The following is a 23,878-nucleotide window of genomic DNA, read 5'->3' as shown; positions in this document are numbered from 1 at the left end:
CTTGCGTCATGGTGCGCCTGCGCAGCTCTCACAATGGACGTGGCTAGTTTCAGGTGTGTGAGGAAGTCAGGTGCTAGTCATGAGACTTAACTGCAGTCCCAGGCGCCATCTTGGGACCGCTGCCACACCTGCTCCCTACAAGGAACCCTAGCACAAGGAACTGTCTACCTACCTTTGAGTGTTGGCCAATGATGTTCCATAAACCAAGTTTTATAGGCTATTGACAATAGTTCTGATTACTCTCCGTAACTTAGTAGTACGTTCCTATTATTGAAGACAACATATATTTGAGCCACTGAGCATGGAGAACTTAAACTAGTCCTCATCTCAAAACTTCATCTCTACAGGCTAGCTTTCATATTGCTAAACAGTGCTGTGGAGGAGAAAGGAAATCTCCACTATGGAGGAGAAAGGAAATCGTCAGTTCCATACAGTTGTGAACCGTGTAAGTGGTGACAGCAACTTCCTGACAATACTTATCCACTGTAACAATAGTGGCATAAATGTGGTGGTGGTAGCCAACCACTTTCTGATTGGCTCTAAGGCATGCTCAACTTGAAATTGATGAGGGGCCAAGTCACAACAATTGTGACATTATCAAGACCTGCATAATTCAAGCCAGCCAAAAATCCCACTCACAATGGCTACTGGCATTTGGTCACTACTGATATTGGAAGAACCTGGGGATGATCTGTGGGTTAGATAGGTCATGAGTGTATGGGAGAATGCAACACTGTTATTCTGCTAAATTGACATAGTATTAAAGAAAAACTTGTGTCCTTATTGCATGCACATATATTAGAACATCTCTCAACCCTTATCACTGAATCTTCTTACAACAGATGACAATGCAGAGACCCTCAACTGGACAATCTGCAGAGAATTAGAGACTGTGGAATGCTTAATCTTAAATGGTACATACATATCAAACTCTTCTCTGTAAGATTCAGGGATCGTTTTTTAAGAAGGGATGTGAAGATTACAAGAGCAGGAGGTGGTAGGCAACATCAAGAAATCATTGTTTTCCAGAAAAAAAAAATAACAAGGACAGTTACATGTGTGAACTCACAACAATTGTGACAGTATTATGAAGACTTGCATGATTCAAGCCAGCCAAAATCATAAGACAGAAGCAGAAAAGTGGGCAAAAATCCAACTAGAAATGCTGTTGGCATTTGGTCACTACTAAGATCGGAAGAGTCAGTTTGCTTTAATGGTATGCTCCTGGTTGGTTGACCACACCAAGACTAATTGGATTTTACAAATTGGAATCAATGGAAAAGAGAAATGAGAGAAGGTAAAAGAGGATAAGGGGAAGGAGGGGGAGAAGGGAAGAGAGACTTCTCAAAGATAGGTGGGAAGGGTGGTGATGATGCAGAGAATGTCTATGGGAGAGTTGGAAGAGTAGGTGAATATGGTTAAATAAATTTTTGGATTCTTAAAGAATTAGTAAATATAGATTAAAAATCTTGAGACTAAGCTTGTCCCCACTTCTACCTCTTAGCCCTGGGACCTGATCTGGTTTGAAACCTGTGTAGGCCATTCACATACTACCATTCTCTTTGAAGTCATATGTACTTCAGTCTTGTTGGACCTGGAAGACACTGTTTCCTTGGTGTCTTCTATCCACTCTTGCTCTTAAAGTCTTTCCACCTCACCTTCCATAGAAATCCTTGATGGGGGAGGTTTGAGGGATACTTCCCATTTATGACTGAGTGTTTCAAAGTTTCCCATTTCTTCACATTATCCAGCTGTGAGTCTCTGTAACAGCTCTCATCCATTATAAGAGGCAACTTTTCTGATGTTTGCTGATCAAGACACTAACTGGAAGATATAGAATAATGTCGTTATGAGTTTTTATTGGTATGCTTCTTTAAAAGCACAATAAATAGTATTTAGTTTTCCTCTAGACCTATGCTTTTCTAAGTCTCAAGTCCTTGGCCAAGCATGCGTTCCATCTTAAGAGTAGGCCTTAATCCCCATCAGAGAGTGGTTGGTTACTCTCACTTTTGTGCTATTATTGCACCACCATATCTTGCTTGCAGATCACCATTGTGGAAGGCAGTATTTGTACTTTAGATGATGTTTTCTCTTCCTCCTCTAAGAGCGTGCAGAATTGTTGCATGCAACTTTTGCTACCAAGCCTAACTTCTGGGAATAGACCACACCCTTAGCCTCCTTCCCAGAGACTATTGAATCTGTGGATGAAAAAAAAAAAACAGACACCCAGTTATTCAATTTCAACTTGCCTTATTGACTCAACTGTTGGGCAGCTCCAATCAACCTTGGCTAACGTGCCTTTCCCGGTACTCTCAGCTCAGCTCCCTAAATTTGCACATAACTTCAGTTGCTCAGCCACACTCAGGTCTAGATCAACATCCCCAAACTCCTGTCTATAGAAGCGGTCTGTAGCTGCTTCACGAGAGATCGCACATAGCTGATTGACTCTTCTCTTTCTGAAGCATGAAGAAAACTTTTTCCTCTCTCTTGGTCTGCTAGAGTAACTGCAGGAACTCCGAAGTCCCAGCTATTCCTACCACTCAGCAATTGGTGAATGGCAACTTTACTGATAGATCAAGAACAAATTGGGGAATAGGATCTTAGCATCAGAGTCATCCCTATACAGAATACCTTGCAATACCATGAACTCTAGACTGTAGGGGAGAAGGCTTTAGTTAGGCACCAGCTTGTTTTGTTTTCTCAAGTAGAAAGTGAGCCTAAGAGCAAATGAGAATGAATAGGAATAAATAATATCATGTGAAATTGTGATCAACTCTAGAAAGGAAATAAATTGTATTACATGGTAATTAAATTAAAAAATGCATGTACTGGATTAAGTAATGAACCCAGGATATGAGGATATAAATATTTATAATAAAAAATTGTTCTTATGAGTGAGCAGATAATCTGCAGAAAGAAAACAAACAAACAAACAACAAACAAACACAGGAAGGGAACATAGGGAGATTGCAATGCCCAAACTCCAAAATCAGAATTTGCAGGGTTGGACTGGAACTGTTACCAAACTTTCCCAGTGATTTTTAGTGACCTAAAAATTGAGTTACTACTGGTATTTGCATACTTTTGCAACTATTAGGTGATTATAATTATGATCAAGTATAAATGGAAAATCTTTGAAGGTTTACAGTTAGAAAACCATGTAATATAAAGGAAACTTCAGTTTCTGTAATGAAAGACTATGTATAGGACAGGTCATTGTAGGGAAAGCAATCGTGTAAAAGTCACAGGTAAATGGTTCTGTATGAACTAAATTGCATTTACTAGTGGCACAATTATTTTTATTTCATCTTTCCTTTTTAACATTTTGAGATTCACAGTGTGAGTAGCCCAGGCTGCCCGTAAACTGAAGGTCCGTATGTTTCACCCTCCTGTGCGCTGAGACTCCAGGTATGTACCATTATGCATATGCACGACTAACTTTTAGGGTTCTCTAAGAATTTTTTTATTTAAGTTCTTAGATTTAATGATATCCTTTATCCCTTTTGTGGCTTTTTTGGCTATGTTTCAAGTTTAGTACATATGGATGATTTTCCTGGATGTCTGTCTATGCAGCACATTAGACTCTGGGGTCCTTGTAGGGGAATTTATATTCCTAAGATCAGTGGACCATGAAGGAGGAAAAACCAGAACAAACAAAGAAATACAAAACAAGACAAAAAAACTCCTCCTTTAGTATCAAGTCAAAACTATTTAAGCATAAACAGTATTTGTCTAAATGGCCACAGAAAAATTCTAAGCATCATTAAGAAAATGCTTTACTTTCTTACAAATATAAGGATTCAGAAAATCTAATGTATATAATCTTTTGGGAAAACCAAGTTAACATTTATAGCTTATAGACATAGACAAACTCCAAAATTGACAGTAAGTGTAAAAATGGTTGTGGTTGGTCAAGAGTTGACATTGAGATTTAAAGATCTATTATACTTGGTACTAAAATCAGTTCAAATTACATAATCATGTTATAAATGAGAAAGGAAATATTGTCATAAAAACCTGTATGTTATGTTCCATATGGTAACATGTACCTCTAATCCTAGCATTTGAGAGACCTATTTAGAAGGACTATGAGTTTGAGGCGAGCTTGGGCTACATTACAAGTTACAGTTAGTTATGGCTGCCTTGTACAGCCCTATCTCAAAACAATAAATACTCAAACAAACAAAATTCTGCATGGTATCTGTAAGGAGCATGTAAACAAATGGACAAACAAAAGAATATAAAAAGAGATTTTTCCTTACAGATTGATTAGAACAAAGTGAGCACATTTGAGGCTTGAATATCCAGAAAAAAATCAGTTGATACATTACAAATGTAAAATTATTTAACAAAATAAAGCCCTGTTTTCTGTTTTGTGACTAATCACAGCACTAAATGATATAGAAGGCAACATGTTATCTAAAACATTTATAAATGTAAAGTTATATTATAGAAAAAGAATGAATTACAATAGTTTATGAGAAGATCTATAGACACAGCATAAATCTAATTACATGAAGTAGAGATTGTATTACTCAGGACTCAGCCAGATAAGCACTAGTGCGTACACAAATATGGATGACACCAATGGACACGCTAAAGTAGAATGGTGAAGCTCATCATGGCTCCTTGATCCTAAACAAAGATCTACAGTAAACTAAGAAATGCTAAGAAGGGGAGAAATAGTCTTGCCCAGGAAAGAGCTCTCCAATTGGTTATGCACTACCAAGCAGTCAGCCCTAATATCATATAAGATAAAATAAAGAGGTAGTATTTTACCAGTTGAGCAGTTTGTATTTACATTCACACATACATATATGTGTAACAACAATGAAAAAAGGAGATTATGGTGGGGGAGAAGTGTGATCATTACATGCTTCTTGAAAGTAAAGCACTTATTTATAGTCATTTGAAAGTAAGATTCTTCTTACAAAGAACTGCCCTTATTTTAGAACAACTGGGCTATATCTGCACAGTTCACAACAGAGAATTGGATAGTTAAGTGATAGGGACTGCCAGAGCAATTACTAGTACTGAAAAATAAGCAGCATAAAAGTACAGAAACCTCATTTTGCATTGGAAAGGCTCCTTAGAAGCTTTTCACTCCTAATCAATTTCAAGTTTATACTGAATAGAATAATAAGCACCATTAGAATAATTCACTATTCACCAAGAATAATAAACCACTTAGAATAACAAGACTAAAATAATAGCCCAGTGTTCAAACCATAGAAAAAGACTGGGGGAAAGATAGGAAGGTTCTTAAAGAAGTTGAGCTTCTTGCTACTAAGAATGTGTGCTGAAATTCTTCAATGTGTGGAGTTGTGCATTGACTGAAAGCATTCCATGTCTGCATTCTTCTTGGTATTGCTCAGAATGATTTGTGTGTCCACTAGGAAAAAAAATGTGATGGAGGGGATGGAGAACAGGAAGAGGCAGAGAGAGGTAAAGAAAGAAAGGGTGACAAGAATATTTTTAATTAGTAATCTTTATATATCTATTGTATTTCCCCACTATTTTACTATTTACTTCTGTCGTTCTTTAAATCTAGGACTAGACTGATTGTTCATCTCATTTCCCGAAAGCATCATCCTTGGCTTGGTTCAATTGCTGTTGTGTTAAAGATTCTGCTCAAACCTTGTTCCTGTGCATTAATACCATCTTGCAGGAGGCGGGAGATACAGAAACAGAGGGCAGCATTACTTAATCTAATGTCAGTGTTTTAATATGAGTAATAGAAGATCAATTCTCGATTTTCACTTAAAGGAAGATTTCCCTTCTAAATAAGTAATGATAACCCTTTTGTAACCTTAGAGCTACATAGACTATACAAATACAGAGAAGAATTTTAGAACCATTGTCTAAATGACTTGTCATTGTTAAAAATTTTAGAGAATTTTAAATTTTTAGTTGTGTGTCTATGTGGGAGTGTGTGTGTGTGTGTGTGTGTGTGTGTGTGTGTGTGTGTGCGCGCGCGCATCTTTGGGTGGGCATATACAACAGTTGCAGATGCAGAAGAATCCAGAATAAGGTGTTATATCTTCCAGAGTTTTTATCTGTCCGACTTCGATGCTGGGACCTGACCTTGGGTTCTCTGTAAGAACATCATGAAACCTTAATCCATAACACTCTCTCCAAAAACCATATCACAACTTTAATTGTCGAGTTGGCTCAACTAGAATGATCCAGGAATAAAGAAAATCTCAATAAAGGATTGTCTACAGACATGTGTGAGGCGATTGACTTGTACACATTAATGATGTAGGAGGACCCAGGCTACTATGAGCTAGTCCTAGACTATATAAAATTTGAAAATGCAAGCTGAGTAATAAGCATATGTGCATTTCTCTCCACTCTTGACTGTGAATATGATGAGAGTAGCTACTTTAAGTCCCTGACACTGTAGCTTACCTGCTTTGATGGAGTATAATTTGGAATTGAATTAAAATAAGACCTTTCTCCCATAAATTGTTTGATAGTATTTTATAACACCAGTAATAAACTAGGAATTTGACTAATCCATTGATCAGTGGATCAATGATGTTTCCAGTTTCAGGACTGGCTCACTTTCAACATTCAGACCAACAATACTTTTTATTTTTCTCATACACATACATGTACACACATACACACACACACACACACACACACACATGAACATGCACATACTTAACATGTGCACACCACACATGTACATCTAGAGTACAAAATTATATATATATTTGTGTGTGTATGTATAATTAGTTCTCTTATCAAGCTTAAATATTTGTTTCTTTAAGCAAAATAATGCAGAAAAAAATTAATTTTATGAAGACTTTTAGTTTGTTTAAATTACAGTGTGTGATATTCCTAAAGTTTTACATGACTTAGAATTCCCTCACATTTTTATATATTTGAGGATGTAATATTTATATTTGTGGATCTGATAACATTTTCCTAAAAAGCAGTCATTCTCAGTCTTCCTAATTCTGTGGCCCTTTATCACAGTTCTTCAAGTTGTGGTGACTCCCAACTATAAGATTATATTTGTTGCTACTTAATAGCTATATTTTGTACTATTATTAATTGTAACATGAACATATTTGTTTTCTGATAGTATTTTATTCTCTTGTGATAGGGTCATTCAAACCCCAAAACGGATTGCTACCCACAGGTTGAGAATTTTACCCAGAACAGGTATTTGCTCTGAGAACAAAGAAACCTTTCAGTGTCTCTCACAAGAAGTGAACATGAAATAGCTCATTGGGGTTCAGATACTGTGTTGAAACACCATGACCAAAACATAAATTTTTTTTATTAACTTGAGTATTTCTTATATACATTTCGAGTGATATTCTCTTTCCCGGTTTCCGGGCAAACATCCCCCTCCCCCCTCCCCTTCCGTATGGGTGTTCCCCTCCCAACCCTCCCCCCATTGCCGCCCTCCCCCCAACAGTCTAGTTCACTGGGGGTTCAGTCTTAGCAGGACCCAGGGCTTCCCCTTCCACTGATGCTCTTACTAGGATATTCATTGCTACCTATGAGGTTGGAGCCCAGGGTCAGTCCATGTATAGTCCTTAGGTAGTGGCTTAGTCCCTGGAAGCTCTGGTTGCTTGGCATTGTTGTACCTATGGCGTCTCGAGCCCCTTCAAGCTCTTCCAGTTCTTTCTCTGATTCCTTCAACGGGGGTCCTATTCTCAATTCAGTGGTTTGCTGCTGGCATACGCCTCTGTATTTGCTGTATTCTGGCTGTGTCTCTCAGGAGCGATCTACATCCGGCTCCTGTTGGTCTGCACTTCTTTGCTTCATCCGTCTTGTCTAATTGGGTGGCTGTATATGTATGGGCCACATGTGGGGCAGGCTCTGAATGGGTGTTCCTTCTGTGTCTGTTTTAATCTTTGCCTCTCTCTTCCCTGCCAAGGGTATTCTTGTTCCCTTTTTAGAGAAGGAGTGAAGCATTCACATTTTGATCATCCGTCTTGAGTTTCATGTGTTCTAGGCATCTAGGGTAATTCAGGCATTTGGGCTAATAGCCACTTATCAATGAGTGCATACCATGTGTTGAGGAGGAAAAGGTTTATTGACTCACACTTCCACATCTCATGTCATCCCTGAAGGAAGTCATGACAGGACCTTAAACAGGGCAGGAACCTGGAGGCAGGAGCTGATGCAGAGGCCAGGCGGAAGCACTGCTTACTGACTTGTTCCCTCTAGCTTGCTGAGTTTCCCAGGACCACTCAGAGATGGCACTATCCACAATGGGCTGAGCCCTCTGAGATCAGTAAATAAATTAAAATATGCCATACAGGCTTGCCTATAGCAGGATCTTATGGAGACATTTTCTGAACTGATGTTCCATTCTCTTAGATGGTTTAGCTTACATCAAGTTGACATAAAAGTATAGAAACATAGTATATTTATGCGATCACTTGATCTCTGGGTGCAAGATTGGCAACAAAGGTAAGGAGATCCTATGTAGACTTGATTAATTAATAAGAGGCAATGTCTGTACATTTTAACCCAAAATACTGCACTGATAAATCATGGAAGATGAACCTTTGGATGTTTTAGGGAATATTTCTCATACTGAAAGCCATTCCAAGGACTTGCAAGATGATTGATTCAGTGGGTAAAGAAGTTTGTGGGTGAACCTGGTGGCTATGAGTTCAGTACCCAGGATCCACCTGCTGTAAAGAGAAATCTATCTACTACAAGTTGTTGTTTGTCCTCCACATGCATACCTAGGGAAGTGCATCCATCCATGTGTGTTTTATTTGAGGTCTTTATTCACCTATTTTCTTGGCTCCTGGAAATTTATTTCATAAATATGTTTCATAAATTTGTGTTACAACACAAATATGTGAGGAAAAATGTGTTTCCAGTAATGCTGTAACTAAAATTTAGATTCTAAACAGCCTCTGTGATAAATCACTGGTGATAGGGATGGAGATGTTTAATGAGATGCGCAATTATATATTAAGTTAAAAGGGTCCTATGGGATGCGTGCATCATATATGATCAAATGAATAGAAGTCTTGCTTTTATTCAAAGTATGTGAAGTTCCAATTTGTTCTCTACCGAGTATGTTTTTGTTGTTGCAGTAATGTCTATACCTGCCCAAAAGATGGTCAGGCAGCCCCCAATGGTTTAAGGAACCAGATGGGTGGAGTAGGCATTGTCTTACTCATGAGTGGTTATAATAAAGGTCTGACATACAATGATGGGGCAGGACGTATGGGGGCAGAACTTTCAGGAAGCCGTGATACAGAAGGGATGCAAGCAGAAGTGGAGGAATTGAGGAAGACACTAAAGGAAGCAGAAGGGATAGAATGGAGCTGTAAGCAGGTAGTGAGAAGCACGCAGGGAGGCTGGATAGTAGGAAATTTAGGATAAATTAGTAGCTAGCCGAGAGTCTACCCAAACATAAAGCCCACAGCGTTAAAGTATACAGAAGTGTCAAGACTTATTTAAACCACAACAGGTTTGAGAAAGCCCTATAATATAAGACAAATACCTAAACAATGGAATCACCTCATCCCAGCTAGGAATTCTTAAATAGTGCCTTCTATTGCAACTTGCTAATCTTTCCAAGATATAAAATTTACTGTAAAAAATTCAACTGGACTTAGATCTGTAAGAATTGAACAAAAACAATAAATATTATATATATATATATCACATTTTAGAAATTTGAATAATATAATCCTATATCCAGTTAGGTATGGCTAAGTTGTGTTTGTGGTGTACAGTGGTAAATGAGATGCCTACAACTGAGAATGGTCTTATGTGTCCGGATGAAAACTTTAATAAAGAATATATAAACAATTTTAGGAAATTATTAAGAATCTACAATTAAGGCATTTTTGTTAGTTGTTTTCATAATCTACTAGATACAAAACATTAAAAATATGTTGGTACATGCACACTGATTTTTATATTAAATTAATTCCTAAAATTCTTCTATAAGGTCCTGTACTGAGTCCTGATTTCCAGTGGAGGTGCCATGCCAGTATCAACCATGAGTCTTAAGGCCCACAGATGCACATGGCTAGAAGAATTAGCTTGGTTTTCTAGGAATAGAGAAGGGCTTCTGATGACATCTCATATGCTTTAGTCCCTTAGGACTGGTGTTACTTTCTATTTTTTATCTAATTATATATGAGGGTTTTTATGTGACAGTGCACATGTAGCCATTTTCAACAATATCTATCCTCTCTTTATACTTATCCCAAATAAACCCAAAAGCCCAAGTATTTAAGACTCCATCCTGATAAATATAGGGCCAAAGTTCTCTTTACAACACATGTTCTTGGCTTGAGTCTGTGAATCAGCTATTCAGTACCTCTTAGAAGAATAGCCTCTCAGTGAGATTTATTCCCATGTGAAAGAGCTACAGCTTGCTGATTTCTTTTTGCTTGCAAACATGTCTGTACAGATTTTTATATATATAAAAAAAGAGATGTCACTTTTCCTGCCCTTGCTCCCTTGGAGGATTACTAAATGGCAGAGCATTCTATTCTTCTCTTCCAGAGTTAATTGTATTTTAATGAGGAATGCACCATGTTATTCTCAATTGACTGGCAAACACCCCATGACTCAACAGCAAGAGCAATGAAGCTAAGAAGGAAGTTGCAGCACTTTCCTACCCAGCCTGCTCCACACTCCACTGTCAGTCAAGCACGCCACAAAAGAAGAATGCTCAGATTGTTTGCAAATGAGCAACGAATGATTCAAAGTGGTACTAAGTGAGTAATGACTCTGTTTCTGCAACTTTGACACTAGCTTGAATCACAGGTACTACTACAGCAATGGGGGTATGCCAGCTTAAGTAGTACCTCACAGGGACAAAGGAAACTATTATGTCACCTCAGTAATTAATAATTGTAATGGAGGAAACTTGAGGGCAAGTTTTTCTTCCTAGCAAAGATGATTAGTCAAAGAATCAAATGAGGACGTTTTATAAAAAATATGGACAAGTGGAAACAAGGATGCTTAGTTGGTGACACACTGTTCTTCAGTTACCAAGAGCCCAGTCAGAGTGGGAATCAGGGAAGAGAGGTTGCCTGGTAGGAATGGTAGTTCCAATGGGTGCCAGCTGTCAACCACATTGGTAGTCAATGCAGGAGGAACTGCAGTTGGCCCATGGGTTTCCTAAAAAAGGCCTACCATTCTACCCAGCTGCAATAAATGTACCTTCGGGAGACAGCCCTGAGGGTTTGTCCTTGGATTACTTCTTGCTGCTGCTGTGCCTTCTTATGTTTGCCATTGACAGTATGTAGCATGGCATAAATGGAAACCATATATATATATGTATATATATATATATATATGTATACATATATACATACACACACACACACACACACACACACACACACATATATATATATATATATATATATATATATATATATATATGGTGGGGGTGTATACACTGCCACTTTATTGGGCCTTGTACCCCCTCATAAGATGGATCCTAATTTGGGCAGGTCCTTGGATTAACTTACGTCTCTTTTTCATTTTTGTCCCTGTACATATTTTTAGACAGGTACAATTTCTGGGTCAGAAATTTTGACTGTGGGTTAGTAACCCAGTCCCTCCACTTGAGACACTGTCTATCTACTGGAGGTAGCCTCTTTTAGAGTTCCCTCTCTGCATTGTTGGGCATTTTGGCTAAGGTCATCCCTATTGAGTCCTGAGAGTCTCACCTCCAGGGTCTCTGGAACTTTCTAGAAAGTTCTCCCACCTCACGCCCTCTGAGGGTGTATATTTTCATTCATTTTTTTCTGGACCTCTGGGCTTTTCTCCTGTTTTCTGTTTAATTCTGGGTCTTTGTTTCTATTCCATTGATCGACCTATCTGTCTCTGTTCAATACCAGGCAGCCTTTACCACTATTGCTCTGTAATACAGCTTGAGGTCAGTGATTTCCCCAGATCTTTTATTGTTGAGAATTGTTTTGGCTATCCTGAACCTTTTGTTTTTCCATATAATTTTGAAAATTTTTCTTTTCGTGTCTGTGAAGAAATGTATTGGAATTTTGATGAGGATTGAATTGAATCTTTTGGTAAGATGGTCATTGTTGCTATGGTAATCTTATCAATCCACGAGCATGGGAGATCTTTATCTTTCCATTTTCTGAAGTCTCCTTTACTTTCTCTCTTCAGGGATTTAAAGTTCTTTTCATACAGATCTTTCACTTGCTTGTAGGAGTTACGCCAAGATATTTTATACTATTTGTGAAAGGTGCTGTTTTCCTCATTTCTATGTCAGCATGTTTATCATTTGTATAAAGGAAAAGTACTGATTTGTCTGAGATAATTTTATATCCAGCCACTTGCTGAAAAAAAATTATCAGCTATATGAGTTCTCTGGTGGAATTTTTGTGGTTGCTTATGTATGCTATCCTTTTATTTGCAAATAGTGATATTTTGACTTCCTCCTTTTTCTGTTTTTATCTTCATGATCTCCCTTTGTTGATAATTGCTCTAATACTGAACTTCAAGTACTATATTAAATATGTAGGGAGAGAGTGGGCAAAGTTGTCTTGTCCCTGATTTTAGTGAGATTGGCTCTAGTTTCTCCCCATTTAGTTTGATGTTGACTGTTGGTTGCCATGTATTACTTTTACTAGGTTTAGGTATATGCCATGAATTCCTGATCTCTCCGAGACATTTAACATAAAAGGGTGTTGTACTTTTTGAAGGCTTTTTTTCAGATTCTAATGGGATGCTCATAAGAATTTTTCCTCTAGTTTATTTATAAAGTATATTACATTGATGGATATTTTTATGTTGTACCATCCCTCCATTCCTGGGATGAAACCTGCTTGATCCTGGTGAATGATGGTTTTGATATGTTCTTGGATTCAGTTTGTAATATTTTTGCATTGATATTAATAAGTGAAATTGGCCTGAAGTTCTCTTTCTTTGTTGGGTCTTCGTGTGGTTTAGATATCAGAGTAACTGTGGCTTCATGGAATGAATTGGGTAGTATTCCTTTTGTTTCTATTGTGAGGAATAGTTTTAAAATCTGGTAGAATTCTAAACCATCTGGCTGTGGTTTTTTGGGTTTTTTTGTTTTTTGTTTTTTGTTTTGGTTGGGAGGTTTTCAGTGTCTATTGATATTTTTTTAGGGGCTGTGGGACTATTTAGATAGTTTAACTGATTTTGATTCAACTTTCATATTTGGTTCAAAAAAACCCATCCACTTCATCTATATTTTACATTTTTTTGAGTATATGCTCTTTTAGGAGGATCTTTAATTCTTAGGATTTTTTCAATTTCTATTTTTATGTTTCCTCTTTCATTTCTGATTTTGTCAATGTATTGACTGTTTCTGTGCCCTTTAGTTAGTTTGGCTAAGGGTTAATCTATCTTTTTGAGTTTCTCAAACAACCAGATCTTTGTTTCATTGATTTTAGTTCTCTTTTCTAACTGGTTTATTTCAGCCCTGAAATTGGCTATTTCCTGTTGTCTTCTCCTATTGGGTGAGTTTATTTCTTTCTGTTCTAGAGCCCTCAGGTGTACTGTTACATTGCTTGTATGGGATATCTCCCATTTTTTTATGAAGACACTTAGTGGTATGAATTTTACTCTTAACGTTGCTTTCATTGTGTCCCATAAGTTGGCATTTTGTATCTTTACTTTCATTAAATTCTATAAAGTCCTTGACTTCTTTCTTTGTTTCCTCCCTGACCAAGTTATCATTGAGCATAGAGTTGTTCAGTTTTCGTGAATACATGCATGGGCTTTCTGTTTTGTTTGTTTGTTTGTTTTTGTTTTTTGGGTTTTTGTTTTTGTTCTTGTTGTTGTCCTTGAAGTCCAGCCTTAGTCCATTGTGATCTATTAGAATACATGGGATTATTTCAATCTTCTTGTACCTTTTGACTCTTTTTATGTGTCTCATTATATGATTACTTTTGGAGAAGTTTCTATGAGGTCTCTTGTGGTGAATGTTCTTTAGTTTCTGTTAAATCCATTTGGTTCATAACTTCTGTTAATTTCAATGTGTCTCTGTTTCAATGACCTGCCCATTGGTAAGAGTGGGGTGTTGAAGTCTTCTACTATTAATGTATAAACTTTAATGTGTGTTTTGAGTTTTATAAAGTTTCTGTTATGAATGTGGGTACCCCTGCACTTGAGGCATAAGTGTTCAGAATTGAGACTCTTATATTTCTCTTCTATTCCTATTATTCTTAGGTTTGGTCTTTTCATTGTGTCCTGAATTTCCTGGATATTTTTGGGGGGTTAGGGATTTTATACACTTTGTTATTTTCTTTGACTGACGTGTTAATATCTATCTTATTTTCTATGGCATCTTCTATGTCTGAGATTCTCTTTTCTACTCTTGTATTCTGTTTGAGATGTTTTCATCTGTAACTCCTGATCTCTTTCCTAAGTTGTCCATTTCTAGGGTTGCCTCCATTTGTGTTTTCTTTATTGTTTTTATTTCCATTTTTTGGTCTTAAAGCATTTTGTTCAATTCCTTTATCTGCTTGATTGTATTTTCCTATTGGTTAAGGCAGAACTCCTGTGTCCTTGGTTATTGAAGATCTTCTGGGAGACAGGCAGACTGTGGGCTGTGGAAGGGTGCCAGCATGCCAATCTGCCCCGGGTGGAGAAGCAGACCAGAAGGAAGGTGGAGCTTGGCAGGGCAGGTAGGTCCCACATCAGCTGGGCTCAGTGGGTATCCCAGCTGGTGTGGATATTTGGGTGAGATTCTCTTCTTTGTCCCTGGTTACTGCAGACTTCCTGGGAGGCAGACAGATTGTAGGGTGTGGGAGGGTATCAAACTCTCTGATCTGACTGAAAGACCCCCAGAGCGGGTTGAACCTCACTCAAGTCTCGGGATGATGGGACCCCACAAGAACTCACGAAAGACCGATCTTGATGCAATCAACAAGAGGTTTATTGATAGGGATGCCAGAAACCAGTGCACTGGGGTCAAGACTCATGTCCCACACAGGGGTAGAGGAGTTCAACCTCTTATGGTTGAAAGAAGGGGTGTTTAAAGGAAAAACTATACTGAATCACAAGGAAGGACCTCCTGTTTCTCATAATAGTTCTTTAAGATTTTAATCTAACTTTATGTATGGTTAACTAGTTCCTGCTACTATGGTCAGCTGCTATTATGGTCAGCTGCTATTATGGCTAGCTAGTTTCTGGAGCAAAGTGGCTGAACCAGCTGGTGCAATTACTCTTTCTGTGATCAGTTAGTTTCTGGAACAGGCAGTTCCAGGGCCTGCTTTTGGCTTCAACTTTGTCTAGGGGGCAATTTTAAGCCTTTTCCTTTCATGACCTGGGTGGAAAAGCAGACCAGAGTCTGCTTAAACTTTGTTAACGAATGGCAAAAACTTATTGATTTGGTGTTAGGATGAATTTGGAGAAATAAAGACAGATGAGAAATTTTCAGTTAGATCTGAGTTTTAAAAGAAGAATATACAATCAGTAGTCATATTGCAACTTCCCTTTGATAATTGTATTCTGTTTTGAAGAATATGTTCTTGTGGTCATTGATTTGGGAGAATATGTAACTTGTGGCTATGGCATGATCTTTGTTCTTAAGTAAAAAAGTTGTCTTAGATTGTATTGGAGTCTAAAAGAAACAAAATTTTTTGGAGGCTTTCTTCATCCATCAAGTGTGTGTGTGTGTGTGTGTGTGTGTGTGTGTGTGTGTGTGTGTGTTCTCTCTTTTTGCCTGTCCTAGAGAATTATATTTTACTCCCTCAGGAAAAGGCCTGCTAAGTGACTAACATTGACTTCACACACACACACACACACACACACACACACACACACACACACACACACACACCCCAGCTCTCGTACCTTACCTCTCAAAGCTGGTCTTTGTCAGTTCATGGTGCTGGAACTGGGAAGAAATGTTCAGGCTTCTTTCCTTACACTCTCACATCTATAGATATCTGTATATGTTTTAAGAAAGCTCAGTTGACAAGAAAGACAGCGAAGAGTTTGTCTTCTCACAAAGTATGTGACTGGCACAGGAAGTGGTGGTCAATTAGAGAGATTATCTGTGTGATAGTTTAGATGTCAGCTTGATTAGTCAGTAGAGTGCCCAGGTACTCAGATAAAACTTTTCTAAGTGTGTCTGAGGGTGATGTTTCTGAAACAAATTAGTGTTTGAAACAAAAAATATAATACATAATTCAAATTTTTTTCTACAATGTGGATTGGCATTAAGCAATGGGTTGAAGGTCTTATGTTTTTCTCATTGCTTTCTTCTGTCTCCCTCCTCAGATAAAACTGACCACCACAGAATAACAAAACAGATAAAGAACCCTTGAATCTTGTAATGATTAGCGAGGAAAAGGCAGAGCACAGCGACATTGGCTGACTAAAGCTAACTTAGAAGATGTGGATTTTTTCGACAGTCTATATTTATGTGAGAGGACTCATAATATCTAATTTTTAAAATTTATTTTGTGTATGTTAAAGTATCTGAATACTTAATGTAACTTTTAGTAACTCTGAATAACATAACTTTTAATGTGATATTTGAGATGGCTACGGGTTTCACTGGGAAATGCAGTCTGTGACCATCAAAAACTGTAATTTGCCACTTGCAAGAAGGGAATGCACAAGTATTACTAGTTATGTGATGGGCATCTCTGTAGATACTACTGTCCTGAGTACTACAAAATACCCGAAGAGTGCCTAGTTATTGAGGCTTTAGCTCAGAATTAGGGGCCTAAAATGTCAGTACATCTCCCTTAATCGATGCTATGTCAGAATATCAGATATATTTACCGTGTTTTTATCAATCATTCAGTATGTCTTATTCCACCCATACAAATATGCACACTTTGGGACCTATTATGAGCAAAGTGATAACTGAAAAAAATTGGAATTCTTGATTCAAATTATCCATATACTATCCCTTCTCCATACTTGAATGCAGCTCTAAGTATTTGTATGTCTAGGGATGGGATTTTATACCCCACTCCTCTTTCCACGATGGTATTTGATCTTTCTTGGGCTTAAATTGGTCTTGTGCATTCTTTCACAACTGATAAAAGTTCATATGCTATCATTTTAGTAAAATTTTCTTCAATCTTTGGTTTAGTAATTTTTATAATACTGAAAGAATAGGAGAGAAGACACATTATCATCCTGCTCTTAAAACCCAATTTATGACAATTATTATGAGAATGTAAAAATATTAAAAATTAAGGAATTACTTATAGAGAAAGTCTGATGTATTCTTAGTGCAGCTCTAAGTGTCTCAAACACTGGATAATATCTAAGCCTTGCAGAGTTACCTTAATTGTAAATAGAAAATAAACAATCTTTTCAGAATTTCTCTATTAGAGGTATAAAAAGTTGTAGTTTACTTATTCATTAACTTCTGGTAACACATTTTAGAACCTGCTGCAATTGTATGCTTAAAATTAATGAGCCAATTAATTAAGGCTTTGTAAAATAGCTTAATAGGTCTGAAATTATGATGGATCTGTTAGCTGCTGATCATAATTTTATATACCAAATGGTAGGTGTAGACTCCAGTAGTAAGGAAGAAATTAATTATAACTTCAAGAATTGATAAAGTAAATCGAAACAAGTGCCTTTTTATTTTGGCAAAAATAATAATTAGATATAAAATAATGTCCAATAGAAAGGACAAAAGTCTATATTCAGACTAGAATCTAGCTAATTAGTAAGAGAAGTGGGTGAATTTTAACAGACATTATTCACACATCCTCTTTTCTTAGCAACAATGCAATAGTTTGTTAGCACATCAATAACATGTCTTAAAATCACACTATTTACTAATTTGTGAATTATATAAACAATTGTTTTAGATATTTGCTTCATTTGAGCAGGCAAAGATTCAATACATAGTGTAAATTGTAGATATTATAACAAGGTATTACACTATGTGATAAACTGGTAACTGTCTAGAAGTAAAAATTTGGACCATGTAACAATATAAAGAAGTATGTATCTGTTCTTCATTATCATCCCTAAAAGTAGATTAATGACATCAGGTAATCAATGTCCCTCCAGGTAGTATGAAGAATGTGCATATACAAAGAGCTTTCAGTTCATTTTCTTATGAACTCATGGAATAAGAGTTCCAGCAGACTTAGATATCTGAACTACATTTTAGGATCTCACAACAAAAATTAAAAAGGAAAAAAAAAGGTTTTATAATGAGCAGTCTTTATTTCTTTTAGAATAATAGCAATGTGAACCAAAGGCTAGAATCTATTGATTCTGAATATGCATTATTCATGAGATTTTCATGCAGTCAATGTTTTCATTAACTGCCCAGTTATAGACATATAATATTTAGGAGATGAAAATATTATCAGACAAATATTTAAATAAAACTGATAAATGTCATGAAAGAAAGCACAGAAGTGTTTCATATTAGAGTATTTATTCTAGTTTTTAAGCCCCACTAAGAAAATATGTGATACGTGGGAAACTTAAAAAGAACAAAATTAATTTTTACAGTATTGAAGAAGTTCAAGGCATCATTGGATCATTGGCAGAATGACTTTCCTCCTACTAGCAGCCAACAATTGCAAGTATTTGTATGGCTAGGGATGGGATTTTATACCCCACTCCTCTTTCCATGATGGAATTTGATCTTTCTTGGGCTTAAACTGTTCTTGTGCATTCTTTCACAACTGATAAAAGTTCATATGCAGCTGCCTTGATGTGTTCAGAAGATACGATTGCTTCGTGGACATTCATTACCTCTGACTCTTAGTCTCTTTTTACTCCTATTCCCACAATTATCTCTAAGTCTTGGAAAGAAAGAGTGCACTAAATACATTCTTAGTGCTGAACATTCTTCTCTGCGCATTGGCCAGTTGTAGTTTACTGTTTTTCTTCTTCTTTTTTAATTGGCTATTTTATTTATGTATATTGAAATGTTCCCCTCCCCTGTTTTGCCTCCACAATCCCCATATCCCATCACCCCTCACCCCCTGCTTCTATGAGGGTGCCTCCCAAACCAACCACCCACTCCTGTCTCACCACCCTGGCATTCCCCCACACTGGGGCATTGAGCCTTCACAGGATCAACGGCCTCCTCCCACTGATGCCAGGTAAGGCCATCCTCTGTTACATATGCAGCTGGAGCCATGGGGCCCTCTATGTGTACTCTTTGGTTGGTGGTTTAGTCCTTGGGAGCTCTGGGGAGTTTGGTTGGTTGATATCGTTGTTCTTCCTATGGGGTTACACACCCCTTCAGCTCCTTCAGTCCTTCCCCTAATTCCTCCATTGGGGTCCTTGTGCTCAGTCTGATGGTTGGCTCTGAGCATCTGCCTCTGTATTGTTCAGGATCTGGAAGAGCGTCTTGGGACAGTTATACCAGGCTCCTGTCAACAAGTGATTCTTAGCATCAGCAATAGTGTCTGCAGATGGGATGGATCCTTAGGTGGGGCAGTGTTTGGGTCAGGAAACTGAATAGAAGTGTGTAGAAGTGGGGGATGGAGAACTAGGGGTAGTTACTAGAAAGTCCCAAATTCCAGGAAACAAGAGGCTCCCCAGACCCAAGGGGATGACATTAGCTGAAATATCCAACAAAGGGGATAGAGAACCTGTAGAAACCATATCCAGAGGTTAGGCATGGCCTCTGGTTAAGGGGTTGGGCCACCCACCCATCTCAAAAATATTAACCCAGAATTGCTTGTCTAAAGAAAATGCAGGGACAAAGAGTGGAGCAGACTGTAGGTTAGTGTCATATTCATCATCTACTGGAAACAGCATCTTTTTAGATGAATGTTGAAGCATGCATTGATCTATGAGAATGATTATGTCATTAGAAATCAGTTTACCACTATTTCCATTTAACAAAATAAGAGTAATAGATTACTCAATAGGGCCTATGACCTTTTTAGATCTAGGTTTGGCCCAGTATTGTGCCATGTCTGATTTCATCTTGTAGATCATAGTTTAAATCCAATCAGAAACTGATTGGTTATTTCCATGATGTTTATGACACTACTGTACCAGTGGGCATACCTTGTCAGGAAAATCATTATTGAAACTCACAGGTATTGGAGCTGTGTAAGATCAGTGATTACTTTTCTTCTCCAGGAATTCATGTAACACCTTCCGTATAATATAAAGCTAGCCAGAAGGGATGAGGCTCCAGGTCAGTGACAGCTTTCTCCATGATCACTGACTCAAGTATGCCATTTCTTCAACCAGAGTGTATTCTCATAAAGTTCTGTAGAATGACCATGAGTATTGATGATCAATGTGTGTTGTTTTTTTTTTATTCTTATTTTACAAGTTGATATGTGATGTCACTGGTTCAAAACTAAAAAGGTGGAAACTACTCCTAGAACTGGGATTTTATTTCTTAGTCTTTGTTGTCTAGTAGGGAAATTTTTGCATTCATATAGAGTGACTCCATTTCCATTCTTTTTATGTATGACCATATAAATACAGTCATATGTATTTCATGTGAAATATATTTATATTAAATTATTTTATGTGTGTGGTGTGTCTTTTAGTTACATTTACTGTAGGAAGTTTCTTTATGACTATTTAGAAAGGTCTTTAGGCTTTACTTTCAAAAGCAGTGTAAAAGCACTCATGTTTTTGTACAGAAAGAATTTATTTATGAGGAAAAATGATGAATTCACTTTAGAACATGTTGTATATAAGAATCATTAATGATGCATAAGTAAATGTGCCAAGTGGGGGATTACAAATACATATGTTATACATATATGACTGAATACAAAAGAGAGTTTATTGCTTCTATGTGGAGATATGTTATGAAAGTAGACATTTTCAATAAAATTATATATATATATTTCCCCTCTGCATTTAATGGGTTTTAAGAACCAGAAGGGATGAGTGACTCTAAGAACACACTGTCATGCAGGCACAAGACTGATGATACACAGGAATTCACAGAGACTCTGGTATCACTCACAAGGCTTGATAGGTTCAAGTCACAGATTTCTTCCTTATCTATTTATTACTCTATTTTCACTTTTACGATCCAGCCACTTTCTGGTTAAGCAGATAAAACCTTAATAATTCTATACGACTAATTTCCCTTTCTCATTCTCCAATTACTTTATCAATAATTTTTGCTCTTGATATTTTTCTACTTCCTTGCCCCTACTTTGCTGAAGGTGGTGTTGGCAAATGCATTTGTTTTATATGTGCACTACACAAAGGAATCTGTCCAATACAATTGCTGACTGAAATCCTCCAAGCCTCCCTCTTAATTATCAGCGTTATCAAGAATAGGCAAGAGGGAATATTTCTTAACTGCACAAATTAAATAGAAAAAATACAACTCCTCAGCAACCAAAATATCTGAAAATGACTAATAACACTTAGTTAAGATTAAATGGTAAATGTAAAATTCCAACATGTCTCTCTGTGTCTCTGTCTCTGTCTCTGTCTCTGTCTCTGTCTCTCTCTCTCTCTTTCTCTCTCTCTATCTCTATCTCTCTGTTAGACATGTTGGTCACTCTATGTGACAACAAGTGTTCAAGACCCCGTGCTGCATTTTCTTTTTCGTAAATGAGACAGGTGAACCTAGGGGAAATATCAAAAGCCTCAGTTTCATATTTGCTAAAACTCAATTCCTTGAGATCTATGCAAAAAAATGTAGTTCTTATGACTGCCTGGTGTTTGATTGACACCAGTATTACTTTTACAAAGTTTGCTGTCAAGCCAATGAATATACCTTCATAAAAATATTAAAATCTATAGCAATATGGGGTGTTCTCTTCTTAAATCAACTGGTAGCAATCCCATAAAGATATTTCACACCCATAAAAAGATGAAAATTATGCTTGAGCCACTTGATATTCTGCAATGTGGAATTTGGCTTGCAGATAAGATCCTTTTAATTCAAGCCATGGAATCTATTACACAGAATCAAAGACTAATATCTGAAATTCCCTTTCTATTATTGGCTGAGGGTTTTTTCCCCAGCAGAGGTAAGCCTGTGAGACTAACAGTTTTAGCACAGGATTCATCTTTTCCTTCTTGACTGTGGTTTACAGAGTGCTTTACCTCCAGCTGCAAACATGAAAGGAAATTTAACCACAAAGTGTCGAAAGTTAGACTTGGGCTAGGATTAGTGACAATTTAATAAGGTTATTCTTTCTCATGCTTCACAGGTATCTTCATGGTTCTGCTGCAGAAACTTCAGAAGAAATGAGTTACCCAGTGAAGAAATATATTGGGTAAGTAAGTGACAGGTGGCCCTTCACTCTTTTGTTCTCAATATTGGCTACTATTTGATGTAGTCAATCCTAGCCTTGTCCTTAAGTTCTAAAACTTTCATGATAGAGATTTAGCAGAGATATTTTTCCATTACCACCTTCCACTGAAGGTGCCATAGTAACATTTAGGAGACACTAAGGCTTTAGAAGTTGGGGAAAAGTGCTTGACACATAAATATTTGAATAATGTAAATATTTCTACACAGAAAATTTGAGAAAAATAAATACATAATGGAATAAAATATTTCATTTTAAGGAACAATTGTCTTTGGAGAAGAGGAAAAATATCTCATTAATTATGTATACTAAACTACTCATGATAGCATTGTGTAAACATTTCAAACCCTTCTACATCTGTACTGTAACTCACAGCCTTCATCACCACTACAGTATCCAGATAAATTTCTGTAAAACACAGAGAACAATTTTTTCTTGGTGTATCTTGAAAATTGAAAACTAAAACATATCCATAATAGCTCTGGATTTTGTTCTCATGAATTTTTGAGAGAAAGAAAAGAGTAATTTGGAACCATTCGTAAAGTACAATTTTAGAAAGTATATACATTCAATTATCTAGCTAGAATTTTACATTTATTAATATAACTCAAAGGATTTTTAATATCTCAATTCCCATTCTCTGACTTTATAATTATTAAATTATAATTATTAAAATATGAATATCAATTTACTTCCCATTATTAGGGTCTATGGAAAAAGGTTGGTGCTTAATTATGACTAAGTAATCTTTTACTTAATAGCTGTGGTTTGAATATGCTTGGTTCAGGAAGTGTCACTATTGTGAGCTTGTTGGAGAAGGAGTGGCTTTGTTGGTGGAAGGGTGGCACTGCAAGCGTGGGCTTTGAGACCCTCCCTCTACCTTCCTGACAGCTAGTCTTCTGTTTGCTTTGGAACAAGATACAGATCTCTCAGCTCTTCCAGTTCCGTGCTTTCTGCCTTGATAATGGGCCAAACCTCTAAACCTATAGGCGACTTCCAATAAACCATTGTTCTTTATAACAGTTGTGCTGATCATGGTGTCTCTTCCCACCAATGGAAACCCTAAGACAATAGTGTTGTGAAGTCTGTGTGTAGCAAAGAACAAACAAACTTAACCACATTTCAATTCTTATTTTCTGACTGCTCTATCATTATTTAAATATGAATATCAATTTACTTCCCATTATTAGGGTCTATGGAGCAAGGTTGGTACTTAATTATGACTTAGTAATCTTTTATTTGATCGCCGTGGTTTGAATATGCTTGGCTCAGGAAGTGTCACTATTGTGACCTTGTTGGAGATGGTGTGTCCTTGTTGGAGGAAGGCCTTGAGATGTGGTTAAATATAGAACTGATAAGAAATGTATATTTCTAGAATACAGAGAAGTAAATGAAAGTCATCAGAGTACCCAAAGCCTAGAGTTCTATATAAGACACTTATTTTGTTCATTTTATTACTATGAATTGTGGATAATTCTATTAAAAGGATTTGTGTAACACATCCTCCTTCTATGTAAGAAGCTCATAAATCTGTAGTAACTTTTCTAAATTTTATAAGAGACTATTTCTGAAAGTTTTCAGACGATTAACTTTCAAACTAATTCTGTTAAGTATGAGCAATTAAATTTCACAAAATAATTACTAATCATTTCTATCATACCCTTTAACAG

General features: G+C 36.9%; 2 long non-coding RNA genes across 5 annotated transcripts in view; both read left to right on the top strand.

Annotated features, from left to right (window-relative positions):
- Window positions 1-18,527, top strand: part of LOC120103542 (uncharacterized) — a 28,313-nt gene extending 9,786 nt beyond the window's left edge. The window contains exons 2-6 of one of the 4 annotated variants that reach the window (XR_005505985.2): window positions 3,339-3,408; window positions 10,510-10,724; window positions 14,501-14,636; window positions 16,237-16,381; window positions 18,457-18,527. This is a non-coding gene — a long non-coding RNA (uncharacterized LOC120103542). Of the gene's footprint in view, window positions 1-3,330; window positions 3,409-10,509; window positions 10,725-14,500; window positions 14,637-16,236; window positions 16,382-18,456 lie in introns of all 4 variants that reach the window. The other 3 variants (XR_010052699.1, XR_005505987.2, XR_005505986.2) reach the window with 3 other exon arrangements.
- Window positions 18,528-22,103: 3,576 nt separating this feature from the next.
- On the top strand, window positions 22,104-23,228 carry LOC134479396 (uncharacterized). The gene is made up of 2 exons (XR_010052700.1): window positions 22,104-22,172; window positions 23,100-23,228. It is a non-coding gene; the product is annotated as an uncharacterized LOC134479396 (long non-coding RNA).
- The last annotated feature ends 650 nt before the right edge of the window (window positions 23,229-23,878 follow it).

The sequence above is a fragment of the Rattus norvegicus genome, chromosome 6 (assembly GCF_036323735.1).
Source record: "Rattus norvegicus strain BN/NHsdMcwi chromosome 6, GRCr8, whole genome shotgun sequence".
Lineage (NCBI taxonomy): Eukaryota > Metazoa > Chordata > Mammalia > Rodentia > Muridae > Rattus > Rattus norvegicus.
This window is presented reverse-complemented; position numbering and strand designations above follow the sequence as displayed.